This window comes from Procambarus clarkii, chromosome 27 (assembly GCF_040958095.1).
Source record: "Procambarus clarkii isolate CNS0578487 chromosome 27, FALCON_Pclarkii_2.0, whole genome shotgun sequence".
In the NCBI taxonomy this organism is placed as follows: domain Eukaryota; kingdom Metazoa; phylum Arthropoda; class Malacostraca; order Decapoda; family Cambaridae; genus Procambarus; species Procambarus clarkii.
The window spans coordinates 40346705-40368973 of NC_091176.1; positions in this window are offsets into that span (position 1 = coordinate 40346705).

Below are 22269 nucleotides of genomic sequence, written 5' to 3' on the forward strand. Positions count from 1 at the left end.
GAACACCCATTTGAGAGCCTCCAACTATATACAGAGTTTCCTGCTTTAACTGCAGCTCCGGTTTCCTGTCCCTGCTGGTCTACTGACCCATCCGTGAAGTAAGTGAAGCTGTCGGATGCCATGTTTGCTTCTATATGCATCTGTGCAATGTGACGTAGCAGATGAGGATGTGTCTGGTTCTTCTTTCCGTCAAGAGCCATAATCTGAAAGTCTGCTGGCAGAGATTCCCAAGGGGCTTGTATAACAAAGTCTGCATGTATGTCGTCGACACCCCTCTCAGTGACTGTGTTTGCCATATCAAACGTATCGATGGCGTTTAACGCACAATGGGTCCACCTGTTGCTATTGGAGGCTCTTCTGTCCAGAGTTAGTGCTCCAGTGATCAAATCTTTAAGTGAACTGATTCTAGGTCTAGTCAATATCTTGGTCAGCATGCACGCAGCAATACCCTTTACCCTTATTTCAATCGACGTTAGCTTTGTCTCTAGTCTTAGGTTCAGGATTTTAGTCCATCTGGGAGCACCTGTTATGACTCGCAATGCATCATTTTGAAGAACCTCAACGTTCGCCCACTGACCAGGAGAAAGAGTGAGTAAGGCAGGCGCTGCATAATCAACCAGGGAACGAACGGCGTGTATGTAAAACATTCTCAACACTCTGTGTCCCGCTCCTAGACGGGGCCCTGTGATTGCTCTCATTATATTTATTCGTGACTTTGCTTTCTCCTTTAGATATTGAATTTGCTTATTGAATGTCATCTTAAAATCAATCCACACTCCGAGATATCGATATTGTGGAACCCACTGAAGGTTAATGTCCTGAATGCGTAGGTGCCTGTCTGGAGCCTTGCCACCTAGTCTCATCGCCTTAGACTTCTGTGCAGATATTTTTAGCCCTAAAACACTGCATTCAGATGTCACTTGATCTAAAGCACCTTGAGCTTTATTTAGAAGTGAAGGACCCGTAACGACTAATGCTAGATCATCAGCATAGCTTAGCAATGTAACCCCTTCTGTAAAGGACATGGTAACAAGGTTTTCCATAAGGATGTTAAAAAGACTAGGACTGAGGACTCCTCCTTGTGGAGTCCCATTCTCGTGCAAGTGGTAGTCCGACACTTGTCCTTGCAACTTTACTCTGGCATACCTGTGACTTAGGTAATCTTGAATCCATGCTAGCATTTTCCCCCTCACACCTTTTTTAACTAAGGTGTGTAGTATTGCTGGCGGGCTTGCAAGTTCAAATGCTTTTTCCAGATCAAGGAAGACCACTATAGCTGGACCCGAGTTAACTGTTCCTAGTAATGTTGCTCTGCAGTTGGCAGTACCTACACCTCTAGTGAAGCCAAATATGTGTTTATGAAGGTCTCCAGTCTTCCACAGTAGCCTATTTAAGACCATCCGTTCTGCAGTTTTACTAACGCATGATGTTAAGGAAATGGGTCTGTAATTGCCAGGTTCATTCGGCTTAGGAATCGGTATGATGTCTGCTTTCTTCCAAGAGGGCGGTAGTTTGCCTTGCTGCCAAGACGCATTGATGACGTCCAACATCCCTCGGTCTCCAGCAGGACCTGCATGTGCGATCATTGAGTATGTAATGTTATCAGCACCTGGTGCAGTGTCCTTACCACCCTTTTTGGCTCTGCTTAGTTCCTGTTCGGTGAAGGGACAGTCACATTCGTCATTTATAGCTAAGCCCTCATGAATGACTGTCATCCTCTCTTGTTTTAAGTGGTCTTGCTGCCTTCGGACCATTGCAGGAAGCTGATATGAAGCTGTTCTTTCTGCAAATTGGAGAGCAAGTCTCTCAGCCTCCTGCAATGGTTGAATACATGCCTGTGGCCGGGCTGGTCGACCTGATATAGTTTTAATCTGACCCCATATCTTGCCAAGACTACTATGTTCATTTAGAGTTTGACACCACTCAAACCATCTTGCCTCCTTTACTTCTCGAGAAACTCGCCTTGCTTCAGATATCACCGCTCGTAGCAGAGTTCTTCCCTCTGGTGTGGGGTTTCTCTTTAGATGTTTTCTGAAGATGTTGACTCTGTGGTTCTGTTCTTTAACGTCATTACTATAGAACCAATAGTTCTTTCGTTTCGTGTTACCTGTGATAATGATTGGAATAGCTTTGTTCGCAGCAGCTGCAACGGCTTCCTGCAGATTGGTCTCGTGTATGTTTAAATCCCCAGGTGGCGTGTACGTTGCATACCATTTTTCAAGTTCTTCCTGGTATACATTCCAATTGGCCTTTCCTAAATTCCACCGAGGCCGCGCAGGAGGTGTAGGAGGTCGTGCCAGGTTGAGTGTCGTGACAGTAGCATAGTGGTCACTAGTGATCACCGGGTCTACTTCCCACTTCGCCTGTTGCTGGAGTGCTGTGGAGATGAATGTAAGATCAAGGGAACCTCCTAGAATGTGAGTGGGTTCCCCAGTGTTGAGAAGTGTAATTTCAGGTACTTCTCGCAGAGCTGCAGCTAAATGGCGCCCATCTGCATTGGCTGGCCCAGTTGCACCTAACTCTGGATGATGAGCATTAAAATCTCCAGCAAGAATTAAATTTTCCTGCGTGGCCAAGGCAAGCACTGCCTCTGCTTCTAGTTTACGTCTAGGGGGCTTGTAGACGTTGTATATGAGGAGCTCAAAATTAGCCATATTCACTGTAACTGCTAATACCTCTACTCCATCCCCACATGAAACCGAGTCTATTTTCTTGCTGGGTATGGTGTTTCTGACTAGGGTCATTAATCCTCTTAGTCTCCCCTGCTCATACGGGAGAACATAGTGCTGATATCCAGCTAATCTGAAGGATTTCGTGGCCGGGAAAAGAGTTTCTTCCAAAACGATTATATCTGCTTTCGTGCTGATTGCAGCCTCCTGAAGTGTGTGTTTTTTATTTCCAAGACCTTGTATGTTCCACTGCAGAATTCGTAATGGCCAGACGACGGGTTCGGTTGGTGTTGCTTGTTCTACTAGAACTCCTCCTCGGAATCGACCTCTATATTCTCCGCCTCGCAAGTCGTGTCGCTGCAAATCGGACTGCATTGATAGTTCGTGGTCATCCCCGACGTTGTTGGAATCTGTGCATAACTGTGGTCCATCGCTATGTTGTTGGAAGTGCTGCAGGTCGGACTGCATTGATTGTCCGTGGTCAACCCCGGCATTGTTGGAATCTGTGCAGAACTGTGGTCCATCACTTTGTTGTTGGGATTGCTGCAAGTCGGACTGCATTGATTGCTCGCGGCCGTTTCTTGTGTTGGCGGAACCTGCGCATCTCTGCTGTTCAATACGTCTTTGTTGGCGTTGCTGCAGATCAGACTGCATTGGCTGTTGTTGTCTGTCTCCTGTGTTTGAAGATTCTGTTGATCGTGGGTGGTCACTGCGTCTTGCAGTTGCGTTTGTGAATGTCGATGTTCCGGTGTCTTGACTAGCCGACTGTTGTCGGTAGTCAGTACGTCCAAGTTGCGTTGTTTGTCCTCTTGTGCTCCATCCTGTCGGAGACTGTCTATTTCTCGTGTAACTGTGGTCTGCTGCACGATCTTGTCCATTATCACACAAGTGATGTCTTGAGTCTGTTGTTGTGAGGCGTTCTGCGTCATCTGTAGGCAATTGATAATGGTCTCTGCCATGATCTTCACGATGGTTTGCAGCTGGACCTCGGTAAAACTGTATAGCTGGTGAGTAGATTCCGAAAGTAAGTGTTTTCTGCTCATTTGCACTTGCTGGACTTCTGCAACACTTTCGTGTAATGTCTGATTCGGAATTGACAGATTCGGGAAATGCTCTGTGAGAGCGGGTGGCTGTTGTGGCTGTGCACGAGTGTTCCAGACGGTGGTGTTGGTGGATGTACCGCTGGTCAGTGTGTTGACCCTGGCCTGAGCTGTCTGCACTTTTTGTTTCCGTGCAGAGCAGGTTGTGCTCCAGGCATGATGTTTGCCTCCACAATTTGGACATTTGGCTGTTGTGGTCTGGTTTGCCTTGTGCTTGGCAATACAGTCTTTGGTGGGATGTCTCAGGCTGCACACTCCGCACCTCTCCTGTCCTGTGCAGCGTGACTGATGGTGGCCGTATTTCTGACACCTGAAGCAGCGTAGGGGTTCCGGGACGTATGGCCTCTGTCGGTATGTCCCCCAATTTCCAAGACCGAAAGTTTCCGGCACATGTCCCATGACGGTCACCAGAACCTGACGCGTCGCTGCCTTGTCTACTTTTGTGTGGCAACGTTCCGCACTCAGGACTTGCTTGTGTTCTAGCACTGGATCCAGGGGAAAGTCGATTGGGTATCCCAAAAGCACGACTCGTGTGCGTCGTTCTGAAGGGTCCAGCTTTACCAAGCACACAGGTTTCCCCTGCAGGACTCTTACCTTCTCTAAGTAATGTGCAGTCTGTTGGTCTTGAGGTGTCAGTATTATTTCTCCCTTCAGGTTGACTGTAATGGAAAGTTTGAGCTCTGGTTGTTCTTTTTCCATCGCCGTTACTACTCCATATGCTGTAGGAAAGTGGTCGGTCTGCATGATCTTGAATTTCGGAAGAAGTGCAGAGGCTGGCGATGTCTGGTGTGAGACTGGTGGTGTCCTCCCCTGTCCCATACTGCTGTCCAGCGGCTGGGCTGTGGAGAGAGGAACAATGGCCGACATTGGCTGGCGTGAAACCGGTGGTGTCCTCTCCTGACTCATACTGCGGTCCCGCGGCAGCGTTGCGGACAGAGAAGCATTGACTGACACTGGCTGGTGTGTGACTGACGCTGTCCTCTCTAGGTCCATTACGTCCGCTGACTTGCTGGTAGAAGCAAGTGGTAAAGCCTCGATAGCAGTTTTCTTTGGGGCCTGCTGCACATCGGTCCCCCGTCCTTCCTCGTCCGAAAGCTGCTTCCATTCCCTCTTGCGCTGAGCCTTCCCCATGGCTCTCTACACGTAGTGAGAACCGACTCAAACCACCAGAGCAGCAGGCGACACGTCCTCACTGCACGGTAGCTCAGGAGCAACCCCTTCATACACACGTCACACACACACCTGCTAGCGGCATACAAGTGTGTGTGAGGCACTCAGATGTAGGGGGGGGGGGGAGGTGAGTGCCACTGGCCTCAGATGGCAGATGAGGAGTTATGAGGAAAGGGCAGATGTGTGGGGGGGGGGGTCCTGGAGTGAAGAGGCAGGTGGATGAGGATGAAAGTGTAGGTGGATGAGGGGGAAGGGGAGGGGGTGAGGGGAAACTACTGTGGACCCTCTCACCTGCTGACATTTCACACCAACCTCCACCCACTCACTCACCCTTCTCACAGTCCATTCACTCTCACTCACCCTCTCTTACAGTCCAATCACTCTCACTCACCCTCTCTCACAGTCACTCACTCTCACCCTCACAGTTCACTCACTCTCACCCTCACAGTTCACTCACTCTCACTCACCCCCCAAAACCACATATTTCTAAACACCCAGTCTCATATGTACCAATATCACATGCCACACCCGTCATCTCACACATCATCGTCATTTCCCCCCCCCCCCTAGTATCTGTGGTCCTCCACACCTACATGGTCTCCCACACCTGCACCAACACCCACACCTGTGTCTCCTCCCACACCTGGGTGACCCACACTAACCTGAGACAAAGCCTTTAACAGCCGAGTGGTGAGACAGTCGGTTGACACAGGGGACACAGGGGACACAGGTGGAAACTGAGTGCCCAAATGAGCCACAGAGATATTTGAAAGAACTTGTTTAGTGTCAGAGTGGTTGACAAATGGAATGCATTAGGAGGTGATGTGGTGGAGGCTGACTCCATACACAGTTTCAAGTGTAGATATGATAGAGCCCAATAGGCTCAGGAATCTGTACACCTGTTGATTGACGGTTGAGAGGCGGGACCAAAGAGCCAGAGCTCAACCCCCGCAAACACAACTAGGTGAGTACAACTAGGTGAGTACACACACACACATACACACACACACACACACACGTCAGTTAGCCTAAATTCTCCAATATTCATCCATAACACTGCCTCACGGGACTGCAACCTTATCAAACAAAGCTGTCTGGTATTTCTAACTGTCAACACAAATTAACAACTTAACATATCAATCATTGCAACTGTTGATAAATAGACACTAACTAACCTTGCTATGAGATATAAATACAAGTGCCAAATTTGATTCAGAAGGCAACTCCAGCGTGGCCTAGTCGGATAGAACAAGTTCCTAATCCGGATAGATCTGCGTTCGAGCCTGTCGGAACGGTTGCAAGTACAGGGCACAGATTTCTCTGTGTGTCCCCTCCTGTAGGAGCATCAGTTTCGATAGATTCTCTGGATAGCCGAAGATTGATTGACCGACTCCTTGGAATGTGGGGAAGGGTTGAAGTCCGGGGGGCCACGGACGGATACCTGGATCCACTGACCTCGGGCAGGTCTTTCAATCCACCTTGATTTCAGGTGGGTAGAAGGGAGGCAATTTGGGTCGACACAAATAGCTTCCTGGACCCAAAACCCCTTGGATACACGGACACGGACACTCACACGGACACGCACACGGACACTCATGGACTCTGACAGATAATAAGAAGGGAGTTGATAATATAATAAGGTTGTATAATATAATATAATATATAATAATAATAATAATAATATAATATAATATATAATAATAATAATAATAATATAATATAATATATAATAATAATAATAATAATAATAATAATATAATAATAATAATAATAATAATAATAATATAATAATATAATATATAATAATAATAATAATAATATAATAACATAATTAGGTTGGTTAGGTTGGTTGGTTGGTTGGTTAGGTTGGTTGGTTAGGTTGGTTGGTTGGTTGGTTGGTTGGTTGGTTGGTTGGTTGGTTAGGTTGGTTGGTTGGTTAGGTTGGTTAGGTTGGTTGGTTAGGTTGGTTGGTTGGTTAGGTCGGTTGGTTGGTTAGGTTGGTTGGTTAGGTTGGTTGGTTGGTTAGGTTGGTTGCTTGGTTAGGTTGGTTGGTTAGGTTGGTTGCTTGGTTAGGTTGGTTGCTTGGTTAGGTTGGTTGGTTGGTTAGGTTGGTTGGTTGGTTAGGTTGGTTGGTTGGTTAGGTTGGTTAGGTTGGTTGGTTGGTTAGGTTGGTTGGTTAGGTTGGTTGGTTAGGTTGGTTGGTTGGTTAGGTTGGTTGGTTGGTTAGGTTGGTTGGTTAGGTTGGTTGGTAAGGTTGGTTGGTTAGGTTGGTTGCTTAGGTTAGGTTGGTTAGGTTGCTCAGGTTAGGTTGCTCAGGTTACATTAGGTTAGGTTACATTGCTTAGGTTGGTACGTTGGTTAGGTTGCTTGGGTTGGTTGGTTGATTAGGTTCTTCGGTTAGGTTGGTTGGTTAGGTTGCTTGGTTAGGTTGCTTGGTTAGGTTGGTTAGGTTGGTTAGGTTAGGTTGGTTGGTTAGGTCAGGTTGGTTGGGTTAGGTTGCTTAGGTTGGTTGGATAGGTTAGATAGCTTAGGTTGGTTGGTTAGGTTAGATAGCTTAGGTTGGTTGGTTAGGTTAGGTTGCTTAGGTTGGTTGCTTTGGTTGGTTAGTTTGGTTACGTTGGTTAGGTTGGTTGGTTAGGTTAGATAGCTTACGTTGGTTAGGTTGGTTCGTTAGGTTCCTTGGTTAGGTTGGTTGGTTAGGTTGCTTGGTTAGGTTGGTTGGTTAGGTTCCTTAGTTAAGTTGGTTGGTTAGCTAGATAGCTTAGGTTGGTTAGGTTGGTTTGTTAGGTTCCTTGGTTAGGTTGGTTGGTTAGCTAGATAGCTTAGGTTGGTTGGTTAGGTTAGATAGCTTAGGTTGGTTGGTTAGGTTGGTTGGTTAGGTTGCTTGGTTAGGTTAGATAGCTTAAGTTGGTTGGTTAGGTTGGTTGGTTAGGTTAGATAGCTTAAGTTGGTTGGTTGGTTAGGTTGGTTGGTTAGGTTGGTTGGTTAGGTTAGATAGCTTAAGTTGGTTGGTTAGGTTGGTTGGTTAGGTTAGATAGCTTAAGTTGGTTGGTTAGGTTGCTTGGTTAGGTTGGTTGGTTAGGTTGGTTGGTTGGTTAGGTTGGTTGGTTGGTTAGGTTGGTTGGTTGGTTAGGTTGGTTGGTTAGGTTGGTTGGTTAGGTTGGTTGGTTAGGTTAGATTGCTTAGGTTGGTTGGTTAGGTTGGTTGGTTACGTTGGTTGGTTGGTTGGTTAGGTTAGGTTGGGTTGGTTGGTTAGGTTAGGTTAGGTTGCTTGGTTAGGTTAGATAGGTTGGTTGGTTAGGTTAGTTACGTTGGTTGGTTAGGTTAGATAGTTTACGTTGGTTAGGTTGGTTGGTTAGATAGCTTAGGTTGGTTGATTAGGTTGGTTGGTTAGGTTGGTTGGTTGGTTGGTTAGGTTGGTTGGTTAGGTTGGTTGGTTGGTTAGGTTGGTTTGGTTAGGTTGGTTGGTTAGGTTAAGTTGGTTACGTTATTACATTGGTTAGGTTGGTTGGTCACGTTGGTTAGGTTGGTTGGTTACGTTGGTTAGGTTGGTTGGTTAGGTTAGGTTGGTTAGGTTAGGTTAGGTTGGTTAGGTTAGGTTGGTTGGTTAGGTTGCTTGGTTAGCTTGGTTGATTAGGTTGCTTGGTTAGGTTAGATAGCTTAGGTTGGTTGGTTAAATTAGATAGCTTAGGTTGGTTGGTTAGGTTAGATAGCTTAGGTTGGTTGGTTAGGTTAGATAGCTAAGGTTGGTTGGATAGGTTAGGTTACAAACAACCTAAGCCAAGCTTAGGTTGTTTGGTTAGGTTGGTTGGTTAGTTAGGTTGGTTTGTTAGGTTGGTTAGGTTGGTTGGTTGGTTAGGTTAGGTTGGTTAGGTTAGGTTGGTTAAGTTAGGTTGCTTAGGTTGGTTGCTTAGGTTGGTTACGTTGGTTAGGTTGGTTGGTTACGTTGGTTAGGTTGGTTGGTTGGTTAGGTTAGTTGGTTGGTTAGGTTAGGTTAGGTTGGTTACGTTGGATGGTTACGTTGGTTAGGATGGTTGGTTACGTTGGTTAGGTTAGGTTGGGTTGGTTGGTTAGGTTAGGTTAGGTTGGTTCGTTATGTTGGTTGGATAGGTTTGTTGATTAGGTTCTTTGGTTAGGTTGGTTGGTTAGGTTTGTTGGTTAGGTTGCTTGGTTAGGTTGCTTGGTTAGGTTGGTTGGTTAGGTAGCTTGGTTAGGTTGCTTGGTTAGGTTAGATAGCTTAGGTTGGTTGGTTAGGTTAGATAGCTTAGGTTGGTTGGTTAGGTTAGATCCCTAAGGTTGGTTGGATAGGTTGGTTGGTTAGGTTAGATAGCTTAGGTTGGTTGGTTAGGTTGGTTGGTTAGTTAGGTTGGTTTGTTAGGTTGGTTGGTTAAGTTAGGTTGGTTAGGTTTGGTTGCTTAGGTTGGTTGCTTAGGTTGGTTGCTTAGGTTGGTTGGTTAGGTTGGTTGGTTAGGTTAGATAGCTAAGGTTGGTTGGATAGGTTGGTTGGTTAGGTTAGATAGCTTAGGTTGGTTGGTTAGGTTGGTTTGTTAGGTTGCTTAGGTTGGTTAGGTTGGTTGATTGGTTAGGTTCCTTGGTTAGGTTGGTTGGTTAGGTTGCCTGGTTAGGTTGGTAGGTTAGGTTGCTTGGTTAGGTTGGTTGGTTAGGTTAGGTTAGTTGGTTGGTTAGGTTAGGTTAGGTTGGTTACGTTGGATGGTTACGTTGGTTAGGATGGTTGGTTACGTTGGTTAGGTTAGGTTGGGTTGGTTGGTTAGGTTAGGTTAGGTTGGTTCGTTATGTTGCTTGGATAGGTTTGTTGATTAGATTCTTTGGTTAGGTTGGTTGGTTAGGTTGCTTGGTTAGGTTTGTTGGTTAGGTTGCTTGGTTAGGTTGCTTGGTTAGGTTGGTTGGTTAGGTAGCTTGGTTAGGTTGCTTGGTTTGGTTAGATAGCTTAGGTTGGTTGGTTAGGTTAGATAGCTTAGGTTGGTTGGTTAGGTTAGATAGCTAAGGTTGGTTGGATAGGTTGGTTGGTTAGGTTAGATAGCTTAGGTTGGTTGGTTAGGTTGGTTGGTTAGTTAGGTTGGTTTGTTAGGTTGGTTGGTTAAGTTAGGTTGGTTAGGTTTGGTTGCTTAGGTTGGTTGCTTAGGTTGGTTGCTTAGGTTGGTTGGTTAGGTTGGTTGGTTAGGTTAGATAGCTAAGGTTGGTTGGATAGGTTGGTTGGTTAGGTTAGATAGCTTAGGTTGGTTGGTTAGGTTGGTTTGTTAGGTTGCTTAGGTTGGTTAGGTTGGTTGATTGGTTAGGTTCCTTGGTTAGGTTGGTTGGTTAGGTTGCCTGGTTAGGTTGGTAGGTTAGGTTGCTTGGTTAGGTTGGTTGGTTAGGTTGCTTGTTTAGGTTAGATAGCTTAGGTTGGTTGGTTAGGTTAGATAGTTTATGTTGGTTAGGTTGGTTGTTTAGGTTGGTTGGTTAGTTAGGTTGGTTGGTTTGTTGGTTAGGTTCGTTGGTTAGGTTGGTTGGTTGGTTAGGTTGGTTAGGTTAGGTTGGTTAGGTTGGTTGGTTAGGTTAAGTTGGTTACGTTATTTCGTTGGTTAGGTTGGTTGGTTACGTTGGTTAGGATGGTTGGTTACGTTGGTTAGGATGGTTGGTTACGTTGGTTAGGTTGGTTGGTTAGGTTAAGTTGGTTGGGTTGGTTGGTTAGATAGCTTAGGTTGGTTGGTTAGGTTAGATAGCTAAGGTTGGTTGGATAGGTTGGTTTTTTAGGTTAGATAGCTTAGGTTGGTTGGTTAGGTTGGTTGGTTGGTTAGGTTAGGTTGCTTAGGTTGGTTGCTTAGGTTGGTTACGTTGGTTAGGTTGGTTGGTTACGTTGGTTAGGTTGGTTGGTTACATTGGTTAGGTTGGTTGGTTACATTGGTTAGGTTGGTTGGTTAGGTTGGTTGGTTACGTTGGTTAGGTTGGTTGGTTAGGTTAGGTTGGTTGGTTGGTTGGTTACGTTGGTTAGGTTGGTTGGTTAGGTTAGGTTGGTTGGTTGGTTGGTTGGGTTGGTTGAGTTAGGTTAGGTTGGTTGGTTAGGTTGCTTGGTTAGGTTGGTTGATTAGGTTCCTTGGTTAGGTTGGTTGGTTAGGTTGCTTGGTTAGGTTGCTTGGTTAGGTTGGTTGGTTAGGTTCCTTAGTTAGGTTAGATAGGCTACCAACAATTACAGCCCTTTTTCTATTTCTATTTCTACAAACCTAGCCTAAACTAACCTAACTTAACCTGCAAACCTAGCCTATTTCCTAGTCAAAACAAACATAACCTAATCTAAGCTAACCTAACCTAACCTAACGTAACTAACTCCTGGATACCTATTTACTGTTAGGTGAATAGATGTATTCGGTGATAGGAAACGCTACCTACAATTACAGCCCTTCTTCTTTTTCTATTTCTACAAACCTAGCCTATTTCCTAGCCTAAACTAACCTAACCTAAGGTAATCTAACTAACTCCTGGATACCTATTTACTGCTACGTGAACAGAGAAGACACGCTACCAACAATTACTGCCCTATTTCTATTTCAACAAAAATAGCCTATTTCTTAGCCTAAACTAATCTAACCTAATTAAACCTAACCTAACCTAATCTAACCTTACCTATATATATACTTCACTACTCACTAACATCATCACTACCACACTACTCACTAACATCATCACTACCTCCCTACTCACCGTCATCATCACTACCTCACTACTCACCATCATCATCATTACCTCCCTACTCACCATCACTACCACACTACTCACTAACATCATCACTACCTCCCTACTCACCATCATCATCACTACCTCACCATCATCATCACTACCACACTACTCACTAACATCATCACTACCTCACTACTCACCATCATCATCACTACCTCTCTACTCACCATCACTACCACACTACTCACTAACATCATCACTACCACACTACTCACTAACATCATCACTACCTCACTACTCACCATCATCATCATTACCTCACTACTCACCATCACTACCACACTACTCACCATCATCACTACCACACTACTCACCATCATCATCATTACCTCACTACTCACTATCATCATCACTACCTCTCTACTCACCATCATCATCACTACCTCTCTACTCACCATCATCATCTTTACCTCACTACTCACTATCATCATCACTACCACACTACTCACCATCATCATCACTACTCACCATTATCACTACCCACCACCATCACTACCACACTACTCTTAAACATCATCACTACCACACTACTCACCATCATCATCACTACCACACTACTCACCATCATCACTACCACACTACTCGGTGAGTAGTGTGGTTGTGATAGTGAGTAGTGATGATGGTGAGTAGTGAGGTAGTGATGATGATGGTGAGTAGTGTGGTAGTGATGATGATAGTGAATAGTGTGGCAGTGATGATGATAGTGAGTAGTGAGGTAGTGATGGTGAAGTGTGGTAGTGATGATGATGGTTAGTAGTCAGGTAATGATGATGATGGTGAGTAGTGAGGTAAAGATGATGATGGTGAGTAGTGTTGTAGTTATGATGATAGTGAATAGTGTGGTAGTGATGATGATAGTGAGTAGTGTAGTAGTGATGATGGTGAATAGTGTGGTAGTGATGATGATGGTGAGTAGTGACCACAAGTATACTGGACCAAAGTATACTCTCAGTATACAGCAAAAAAGGGGAGTTATACTTCTCAGTGTATATATATGTATCCACATCTATCGTTGTGGTGTATTTTTAGACCGTTAAATAATTAAATTTTAAATCCCTCCCTCCTTTCAAATTTGAACCATGACGGTTAACGGTATTGTCAACCGTCAAATAATTCAATTTCAAATGTCTTCCCGCTACTTGTTCTATTTGGGTGTTGGTGTCCATGCTTCTAATATTGCTGGGTTTGGTTCATACAGTTTAGCCACTACACCAAAATAAAAGTGGTTTGGAAGAGCTACAGTTGTATTTTAAACTTTATCTTGTATATATTTTAAGGTGTGGAGTCTCTTGGGGCCTCTATCTCTTTCACTCTTCACGCTGAAGCTGTCTTTGTTCCTTCATGTTAAAGCTGTTTTTGTTTCTTGACGCTGAAGCTGTTTTTGTTCCTTCGTGTTAAAGCTGTCTTTGTTTCTTGACGCTGAAGCTGTTTTTGTTCCTTCGTGTTAAAGCTGTTTTTGTTTCTTGACGCTGAAGCTGTTTTTGTTCCTTCATGTTAAAGCTGTTTTTGTTCCTTCATGTTAAAGCTGTTTTTGTTCCTTCATGTTAAAGCTGTCTTTGTTTCTTGACGCTGAAGCTGTTTTTGTTCCTTCATGTTAAAGCTGTTTTTGTTCCTTCATGTTAAAGCTGTCTTTGTTTCTTGACGCTGAAGCTGTTTTTGTTCCTTCATGCTAAAGCTGTCTTTGTTTCTTGACGCTGAAGCTGTTTTTGTTCCTTCATGCTAAAGCTGTTTTTGTTTCTTGACGCTGAAGCTGTCTTTGTTTCTTGACGCTGAAGCTGTTTTTGTTCCTTCATGTTAAAGCTGTCTTTGTTTCTTGACGCTGAAGCTGTTTTTGTTCCTTCATGCTAAAGCTGTTTTAGTTCCTTCATGTTAAAGCTGTTTTTGTTCCTTCATGCTGAAGCTGTTTTTGTTCCTTCATGCTAAAGCTGTTTTTGTTTCTTGGCGCTGAAGCTGTTTTTGTTTCTTGGCGCTGAAGCTGTTTTTGTTTCTTGGCGCTGAAGCTGTCTTTGTTTCTTGACGCTGAAGCTGTTTTTGTTTCTTGACGCTAAAGCTGTTTTTGTTCCTTCATGCTAAAGCTGTTTTTGTTCCTTCATGCTAAAGCTGTTTTTGTTCCTTCATGCTAAAGCTGTTTTTGTTCCTTCATGCTAAAGCTGTTTTTGTTTCTTGACGCTAAAGCTGTTTTTGTTTCTTGACGCTAAAGCTGTTTTTGTTCCTTCATGCTAAAGCTGTTTTTGTTTCTTGACGCTAAAGCTGTTTTTGTTTCTTGACGCTAAAGCTGTTTTTGTTCCTTCATGCTAAAGCTGTTTTTGTTCCTTCATGCTAAAGCTGTTTTTGTTTCTTGACGCTAAAGCTGTCTTTGTTTCTTGACGCTGAAGCTGTTTTTGTTCCTTCATGCTAAAGCTGTTTTTGTTTCTTGACGCTGAAGCTGTCTTTGTTTCTTGACGCTGAAGCTGTTTTTGTTCCTTCATGCTAAAGCTGTTTTTGTTTCTTGACGCTGAAGCTGTTTTTGTTTCTTGACGCTAAAGCTGTTTTTGTTCCTTCATGCTAAAGCTGTTTTTGTTTCTTGACGCTGAAGCTGTTTTTGTTCCTTCATGCTAAAGCTGTTTTTGTTTCTTGGCGCTGAAGCTGTTTTTGTTTCTTGGCGCTGAAGCTGTCTTTGTATCTTGACGCTAAAGCTGTCTTTGTTTCTTGACGCTGAAGCTGTTTTTGTTCCTTCATGCTAAAGCTGTCTTTGTTTCTTGGCGCTGAAGCTGTTTTTGTTCCTTCATGTTAAAGCTGTTTTTGTTTCTTGACGCTGAAGCTGTTTTTGTTTCTTGGCGCTGAAGCTGTTTTTGTTCCTTCATGCTAAAGCTGTTTTTGTTCCTTCATGCTAAAGCTGTTTTTGTTTCTTGGCGCTGAAGCTGTTTTTGTTTCTTGGCGCTGAAGCTGTCTTTGTTTCTTGACGCTGAAGCTGTTTTTGTTTCTTGACGCTGAAGCTGTCTTTGTTTCTTGACGCTGAAGCTGTTTTTGTTTCTTGACGCTGAAGCTGTTTTTGTTTCTTGACGCTGAAGCTGTCTTTGTTTCTTGGCGCTGAAGCTGTCTTTGTTTCTTGACGCTGAAGCTGTTTTTGTTTCTTGGCGCTGAAGCTGTCTTTGTTTCTTGAAGCTGTTTTTGTTTCTTGACGCTGAAGCTGTTTTTGTTTCTTGACGCTGAAGCTGTCTTTGTTTCTTGACGCTGAAGCTGTTTTTGTTTCTTGATGCTGAAGCTGTTTTTGTTTCTTGGCGCTGAAGCTGTCTTTGTTTCTTGACGCTGAAGCTGTTTTTGTTTCTTGACGCTGAAGCTGTTTTTGTTTCTTGGCGCTGAAGCTGTCTTTGTTTCTTGACGCTGAAGCTGTTTTTGTTTCTTGACGCTGAAGCTGTTTTTGTTTCTTGGCGCTGAAGCTGTCTTTGTTTCTTGACGCTGAAGCTGTTTTTGTTTCTTGACGCTGAAGCTGTTTTTGTTTCTTGACGCTGAAGCTGTTTTTGTTTCTTGACGCTGAAGCTGTTTTTGTTTCTTGACACTGAAGCTGTTTTTGTTTCTTGACGCTGAAGCTGTTTTTGTTTCTTGACGCTGAAGCTGTTTGTGTTTCTTGACGCTGAAGCTGTTTTTGTTTCTTGACGCTGAAGCTGTTTTTGTTTCTTGACGCTGAAGCTGTTTTTGTTTCATGACGCTGAAGCTGTTTTTGTTTCTTGACGCTGAAGCTGTTTTTGTTTCTTGACGCTGAAGCTGTTTTTGTTTCTTGACGCTGAAGCTGTTTTTGTTTCTTGACGCTGAAGCTGTCTTTGTTTCTTGACGCTGAAGCTGTCTTTGTTTCTTGACGCTGAAGCTGTTTTTGTTTCTTGACGCTGAAGCTGTTTTTGTTTCTTGACGCTGAAGCTGTCTTTGTTTCTTGACGCTGAAGCTGTCTTTGTTTCTTGACGCTGAAGCTGTTTTTGTTTCTTGACGCTGAAGCTGTTTTTGTTTCTTGACGCTGAAGCTGTCTTTGTTTCTTGACGCTGAAGCTGTCTTTGTTTCTTGACGCTGAAGCTGTTTTTGTTTCTTGACGCTGAAGCTGTTTTTGTTTCTTGACGCTGAAGCTGTTTTTGTTTCTTGACGCTGAAGCTGTCTTTGTTTCTTGACGCTGAAGCTGTCTTTGTTTCTTGACGCTGAAGCTGTTTTTGTTTCTTGACGCTGAAGCTGTTTTTGTTTCTTGACGCTGAAGCTGTTTTTGTTTCTTGACGCTGAAGCTGTTTTTGTTTCTTGACGCTGAAGCTGTTTTTGTTTCTTGACGCTGAAGCTGTCTTTGTTTCTTGACGCTGAAGCTGTCTTTGTTTCTTGACGCTGAAGCTGTCTTTGTTTCTTGACGCTGAAGCTGTCTTTGTTTCTTGACGCTGAAGCTGTCTTTGTTTCTTGACGCTGAAGCTGTTTTTGTTTCTTGACGCTGAAGCTGTCTTTGTTTCTTGACGCTGAAGCTGTCTTTGTTTCTTGACGCTGAAGCTGTCTTTGTTTCTTGACGCTGAAGCTGTCTTTGTTTCTTGACACTGAAGCTGTCTTTGTTTCTTGACGCTGAAGCTGTCTTTGTTTCTTGACGCTGAAGCTGTCTTTGTTTCTTGACGCTGAAGCTGTCTTTGTTTCTTGACGCTGAAGCTGTCTTTGTTTCTTGACACTGAAGCTGTCTTTGTTTCTTGACGCTGAAGCTGTCTTTGTTTCTTGACGCTGAAGCTGTCTTTGTTTCTTGACACTGAAGCTGTCTTTGTTTCTTGACGCAGAAGCTGTCTTTGTTTCTTGACGCAGAAGCTGTCTTTGTTTCTTGACACTGAAGCTGTCTTTGTTTCTTGACGCTGAAGCTGTCTTTGTTTCTTGACGCTGAAGCTGTCTTTGTTTCTTGACGCTGAAGCTGTCTTTGTTTCTTGAAGCTGAAGCTGTCTTTGTTTCTTGACACTGAAGCTGTCTTTGTTTCTTGACGCTGAAGCTGTCTTTGTTTCTTGACGCTGAAGCTGTCTTTGTTTCTTGACCCTGAAGCTGTCTTTGTTTCTTGACGCTGAAGCTGTCTTTGTTTCTTGACGCTGAAGCTGTCTTTGTTTCTTGACACTGAAGCTGTCTTTGTTTCTTGACACTGAAGCTGTTTTTGTTTCTTGACGCTGAAGCTGTCTTTGTTTCTTGACGCTGAAGCTGTCTTTGTTTCTTGACGCTGAAGCTGTCTTTGTTTCTTGACGCTGAAGCTGTCTTTGTTTCTTGACGCTGAAGCTGTCTTTGTTTCTTGACGCTGAAGCTGTCTTTGTTTCTTGACGCTGAAGCTGTCTTTGTTTCTTGACGCTGAAGCTGTCTTTGTTTCTTGACGCTGAAGCTGTCTTTGTTTCTTGACGCTGAAGCTGTCTTTGTTTCTTGACGCTGAAGCTGTTTCTTCACGCTAAAACAGTCTCTTTCACCCTAATATTTGTTTTGTATAACTTTTTACTTGCAAATGCTACCAATAATTAAGTCTTAATTTCCTTCAAATATATGTTTTTAAGCAATGATTATTATGCATGGCAATGGGGAAAAAAAGTATGGCAATGGGGGGAAAAAAGTATGGCAATGGGGGTAAAAAAGTATGGCAATGGGGGTAAAAAAGTATGGCAATAGGGTAAAATAAAGTATGGCAATAGGGTAAAAAAGTATGGCAATAGGGTAAAAAAAGTATGGCAATAGGGTAAAAAAAGTATGGCAATAAGGTAAAAAAAGTATGGCAATAGGGTAAAAAAGTATGGCAATGGGGAAAAAAAGTATGGCAATAGGGTAAACAAGTATGGCAATAGGGTAAAAAAGTATGGCAATAGGGTAAAAAAGTATGGCAATAGGGTAAAAAAAGTATGGCAATAGGGTAAAAAAGTATGGCAATAGGGTAAAAAAAGTATGGCAATAGGGTAAAAAAAGTATGGCAATAGGGTAAAAAAAAAGTATGGCAATAGGGTAAAAAAAGTATGGCAATAGGGTAAACAAGTATGGCAATAGGGTAAAAAAAAGTATGGCAATAGGGTAAAAAAAAGTATGGCAATAGGGTAAACAAGTATGGCAATAGGGTAAAAAAAGTATGGCAATAGGGTAAACAAGTATGGCAATAGGGTAAAAAAGTATGGCAATAGGGTAAAAAAAGTATGGCAATTGGGTAAAAAAAGTTTGGCAATGGGGCTCAAAATGCATGTGAATGGGTAAAACAGTGTTGGTAAACTCATGGCAATGTTGCAAACAATTATACTAAGATGGTTTTATGCTGTTGCATCTGCCACGAGCTGTGTTGCCCTCAGCCTGGACCAGCGGGGGGGGGGGGGCAGGGGGTCTTTAAGGTCACTAAGACAGTCTTTACTAAGTCTTGGATGGACGGTGTCCAGTTCAGCCTTAAGTGAGTCAGCCTTTTGGATGACGCCAGTGAGTCATATTAGAGTCGTAGATTAACGCCCATACGCACACACACACAGCCGGTGGCCAAGTGGACAGCACGCTGGACACGTGATCGTGTGGTTACGGGTTCGATCCCGGGCGCCGGCGAGAAACGATGGGCAGAGTTTCTTTTACCCTGAATGCCTCTGTTACCTAGCAGTAAATAGGTACCTGGGAGTTAGACAGCTGCTACGGGCTGCTTCCTGTGTGTGTGTGTGTGTGTGTGTGTACTCACCAAGTTGTGTTTGCGGGGGTTGAGCTCTGGCTCTTTGGTCCCTCCTCTCAACCGTCAATCAACAGGTGTACAGATTCCTGAGCCTATTGGGCTCTAGACAGAAGACAGAAGAGTTAGGGGGGGGACATGATTACCACATTTAAGATTCTGAAGGGAATTGATAGGGTAGATAAAGACAGTCTATTTAGCACAAGGGGACACAGGTGGAAACTGAGTGCCCAAATGAGCCACAGAGATATTTGAAAGAACTTGTTTAGTGTCAGAGTGGTTGACAAATGGAATGCATTAGGAGGTGATGTGGTGGAGGCTGACTCCATACACAGTTTCAAGTGTAGATATGATAGAGCCCAATAGGCTCAGGAATCTGTACACCTGTTGATTGACGGTTGAGAGGCGGGACCAAAGAGCCAGAGCTCAACCCCCGCAAACACAACTAGGTGAGTACACACACACACACACACACACACACACACACACACACACACACACACACACACATGTCAGTTAGCCTAAATTCTCCAATATTCATTCATAAAACTGCCTCACGGGACTGCAACCTTACCAAACAAAGCTGTCAGGTCTTTCTAACTGTCAACACAAATTAACAACTTCACATCTCAATCATTGCAACTGTTGATAAATAGACACTAACTAACCTTGCTATGAGATATAAATACAAGTGCCAAATTTGATTCAGAAGGCAACTCCAGCGTGGCCTAGTCGGATAGAACAAGTTCCTAATCCGGATAGATCTGCGTTCGAGCCTGTCGGAACGGTTGCAAGTACAGGGCACAGATTTCTCTGTGTGTCCCCTCCTGAAGGAGCATCAGTTTCGATAGATTCTCTGGATAGCCGAAGATTGATTGACCGACTCCTTGGAATGTGGGGAAGGGTTGAAGTCCGGGGGGCCACGGACGGATACCTGGATCCACTGACCTCGGGCAGGTCTTTCAATCCACCTGGATTTCAGGTGGGGAGAAGGGAGGCAATTTGGGTCGACACAAATAGCTTCCTGGACCCAAAACCCCTTGGATACACGGACACGGACACTCACACGGACACGCACACGGACACTCATGGACTCTGACAGATAATAAGAAGGGAGTTGATAATATAATAAGGTTGTATAATATAATATAATATATAATAATAATAATAATAATATAATATAATATATAATAATAATAATAATAATATAATTAGGTTGGTTAGGTTGGTTGGTTGGTTAGGTTGGTTGGTTAGGTTAGGTTGCTCAGGTTAGGTTGCTCAGGTTAGGTTGCTCAGGTTAGGTTACATTGCTTAGGTTGGTTGGTTACGTTGGTTAGGTTAGGTTCTTTGGTTAGGTTCTTCGGTTAGGTTGGTTGGATAGGGTAGATAGCTTAGGTTGGTTGGTTAGGTTAGATAGCTTAGGTTGGTTGGTTAGGTTAGGTTGCTTAGGTTGGTTGCTTAGGTTGCTTTGGTTGGTTAGGTTGGTTACGTTGATTAGGTTGGTTGGTTAGGTTAGATAGCTTACGTTGGTTAGGTTCCTTGGTTAGGTTGGTTGGTTAGGTTGCTTGGTTAGGTTAGATAGCTTAAGTTGGTTGGTTAGGTTAGTTAGGTTGGTTGGTTAGGTTAGTTGGTTAGGTTAGGTTAGGTAAGTTAGGTTGGTTGGTTAGGTTAGATTGCTTAGGTTGGTTAGGTTGGTTGGTTGGTTAGGTTGGTTGGTTAAGTTGGTTGGTTGGTTAGGTTAGGTTGGGTTGGTTGGTTAGGTTAGGTTAGGTTGGTTGGTTAGGTTAGATAGCTTAGGTTGGTTGGTTATGTTAGATAGCTAAGGTTGGTTGGTTGGGTTGGTTAGGTTGGTTTGTTAGGTTGGTTAGGTTGGTTGGTTAGGTTAGGTTGGTTAGGTTAGGTTGGTTAGGTTAGGTTGGTTAGGTTAGGTTGCTTAGGTTGGTTGCTTAGGTTGGTTACGTTGGTTAGGTTGGTTGGTTAGGTTAGTTAGGTTGGTTGGTTAGGTTAGATAGCTTACGTTGGTTAGCTTGGTTGGTTAGTTAGGTTGGTTCGTTAGGTTGGTTGGTTAGATAGCTTACGTTGGTTGGTTAGGTTCCTTGGTTATGTTGGTTGGTTAGGTTGGTTGGTTAGGTTGCTTGGTTAGATTAGATAGCTTAGTTAGGTTAGGTTAGGATAGGTTGGTTACTTAGTTACGTTGGTTGGTTAGGTTAGATAGTTTACGTTGGTTAGGTTGGTTGGTTAGTTAGGTTGGTTGGTTAGATAGCTTAGGTTGGTTGATTAGGTTGGTTGGTTGGTTAGGTTGGTTGGTTAGGTTGGTTGGTTAGGTTGCTTGGTTAGATTAGATAGCTTAGTTAGGTTAGGTTAGGATAGGTTGGTTACTTAGTTACGTTGGTTGGTTAGGTTAGATAGTTTACGTTGGTTAGGTTGGTTGGTTAGTTAGGTTGGTTGGTTAGATAGCTTAGGTTGGTTGATTAGGTTGGTTAGGTTGGTTGGTTAGGTTGGTTGGTTAGGTTGGTTTGGTTAGGTTGGTTAGGTTGGTTGGTTAGGTTAAGTTGGTTACGTTATTACATTGGTTAGGTTGGTTGGTCACGTTGGTTAGGTTGTTTGGTTAGGTTGGTTGGTTAGTTAGGTTGGTTTGTTAGGTTGGTTAGGTTGGTTGGTTGGTTAGTTTGGTTGGTTGGTTAGGTTAGGTTGGTTAGGTTAGGTTGGTTAGGTTAGGTTGGTTAGGTTAGGTTGCTTAGGTTGGTTGCTTAGGTTGGTTACGTTGGTTAGGTTGCTTGGTTACATTGGTTAGGTTGGTTGGTTGGTTAGGTTAGTTGGTTGGTTAGGTTAGGTTAGGTTGGTTACGTTGGTTGGTTACGTTGGTTGGTTACGTTGGTTAGGATGGTTGGTTACGTTGGTTAGGTTAGGTTGGGTTGGTTGGTTGGTTGGTTAGGTTAGGTTAGGTTGGTTCGTTAGGTTGGTTGGTTAGGTTGGTTGGTTAGGTTAGATAGCTTAGGTTGGTTGGTTAGGTTAGATAGCTTAAGTTGGTTTGTTAGGTTAGATAGCTTAGGTTGGTTGGTTAGGTTAGATAGCTAAGGTTGGTTGGATAGGTTGGTTGGTTAGGTTAGATAGATTAGGTTGGTTGGTTAGGTTGGTTGGTTAGTTAGGTTGGTTTGTTAGGTTGGTTAGGTTGGTTGGTTGGTTAGGTTGGTTGGTAAGGTTGGTTAGGTTAGGTTGCTTAGGTTGGTTGCTTAGGTTAGGTTGGTTAGGTTAGGTTGCTTAGGTTGGTTGCTTAGGTTGGTTACGTTGGTTAGTTTGGTTGATTAGGTTGGTTACGTTGGTTAGGTTGGTTGGTTACATTGGTTAGGTTAGTTGGTTACATTGGTTAGGTTGGTTGGTTACGTTGGTTAGGTTGGTTGGTTGGTTAGGTTAGGTTAGGTTAGGTTAGGTTGGTTGGTTGGTTAGATTAGTTGTTTGGTTAGGTTAGGTTGGTTATGTTGGTTGGTTACGTTGGTTAGGATGGTTGGTTACGTTGGTTAGGTTAGGTTGGGTTGGTTGGTTAGGTTAGGTTAGGTTGGTTGGTTAGGTTGCTTGGTTAGGTTGGTTGGTTAGGTTGCTTGGTTAGGTTGCTTGGTTAGGTTGCTTGGTTAGGTTAGATAGCTTAGATTGGTTGGTTAGGTTGGTTGGTTAGGTTAGATAGCATACGTTGGTTAGGTTGGTTGGTTAGTTAGGTTGGTTGGTTAGAGAGCTTAGGTTGGTTGATTAGGTTGGTTGGTTAGTTGGGTTGGTTGGTAGGTTAGGTTGGTTGGTTACGTTGGTTAGGAGGGTTGGTTATGTTGGTTAGGTTGGTTGGTTGGTTAGGTTAGGTTAGGTTGGTTGGGTTGGTTGGTTGGTTAGGTTAGGTTAGGTTAGGTTGGTTGGTTAGGTTGCTTGGTTCGGTTGGTTGATTAGGTTCTTTGGTTAGGTTGGTTGA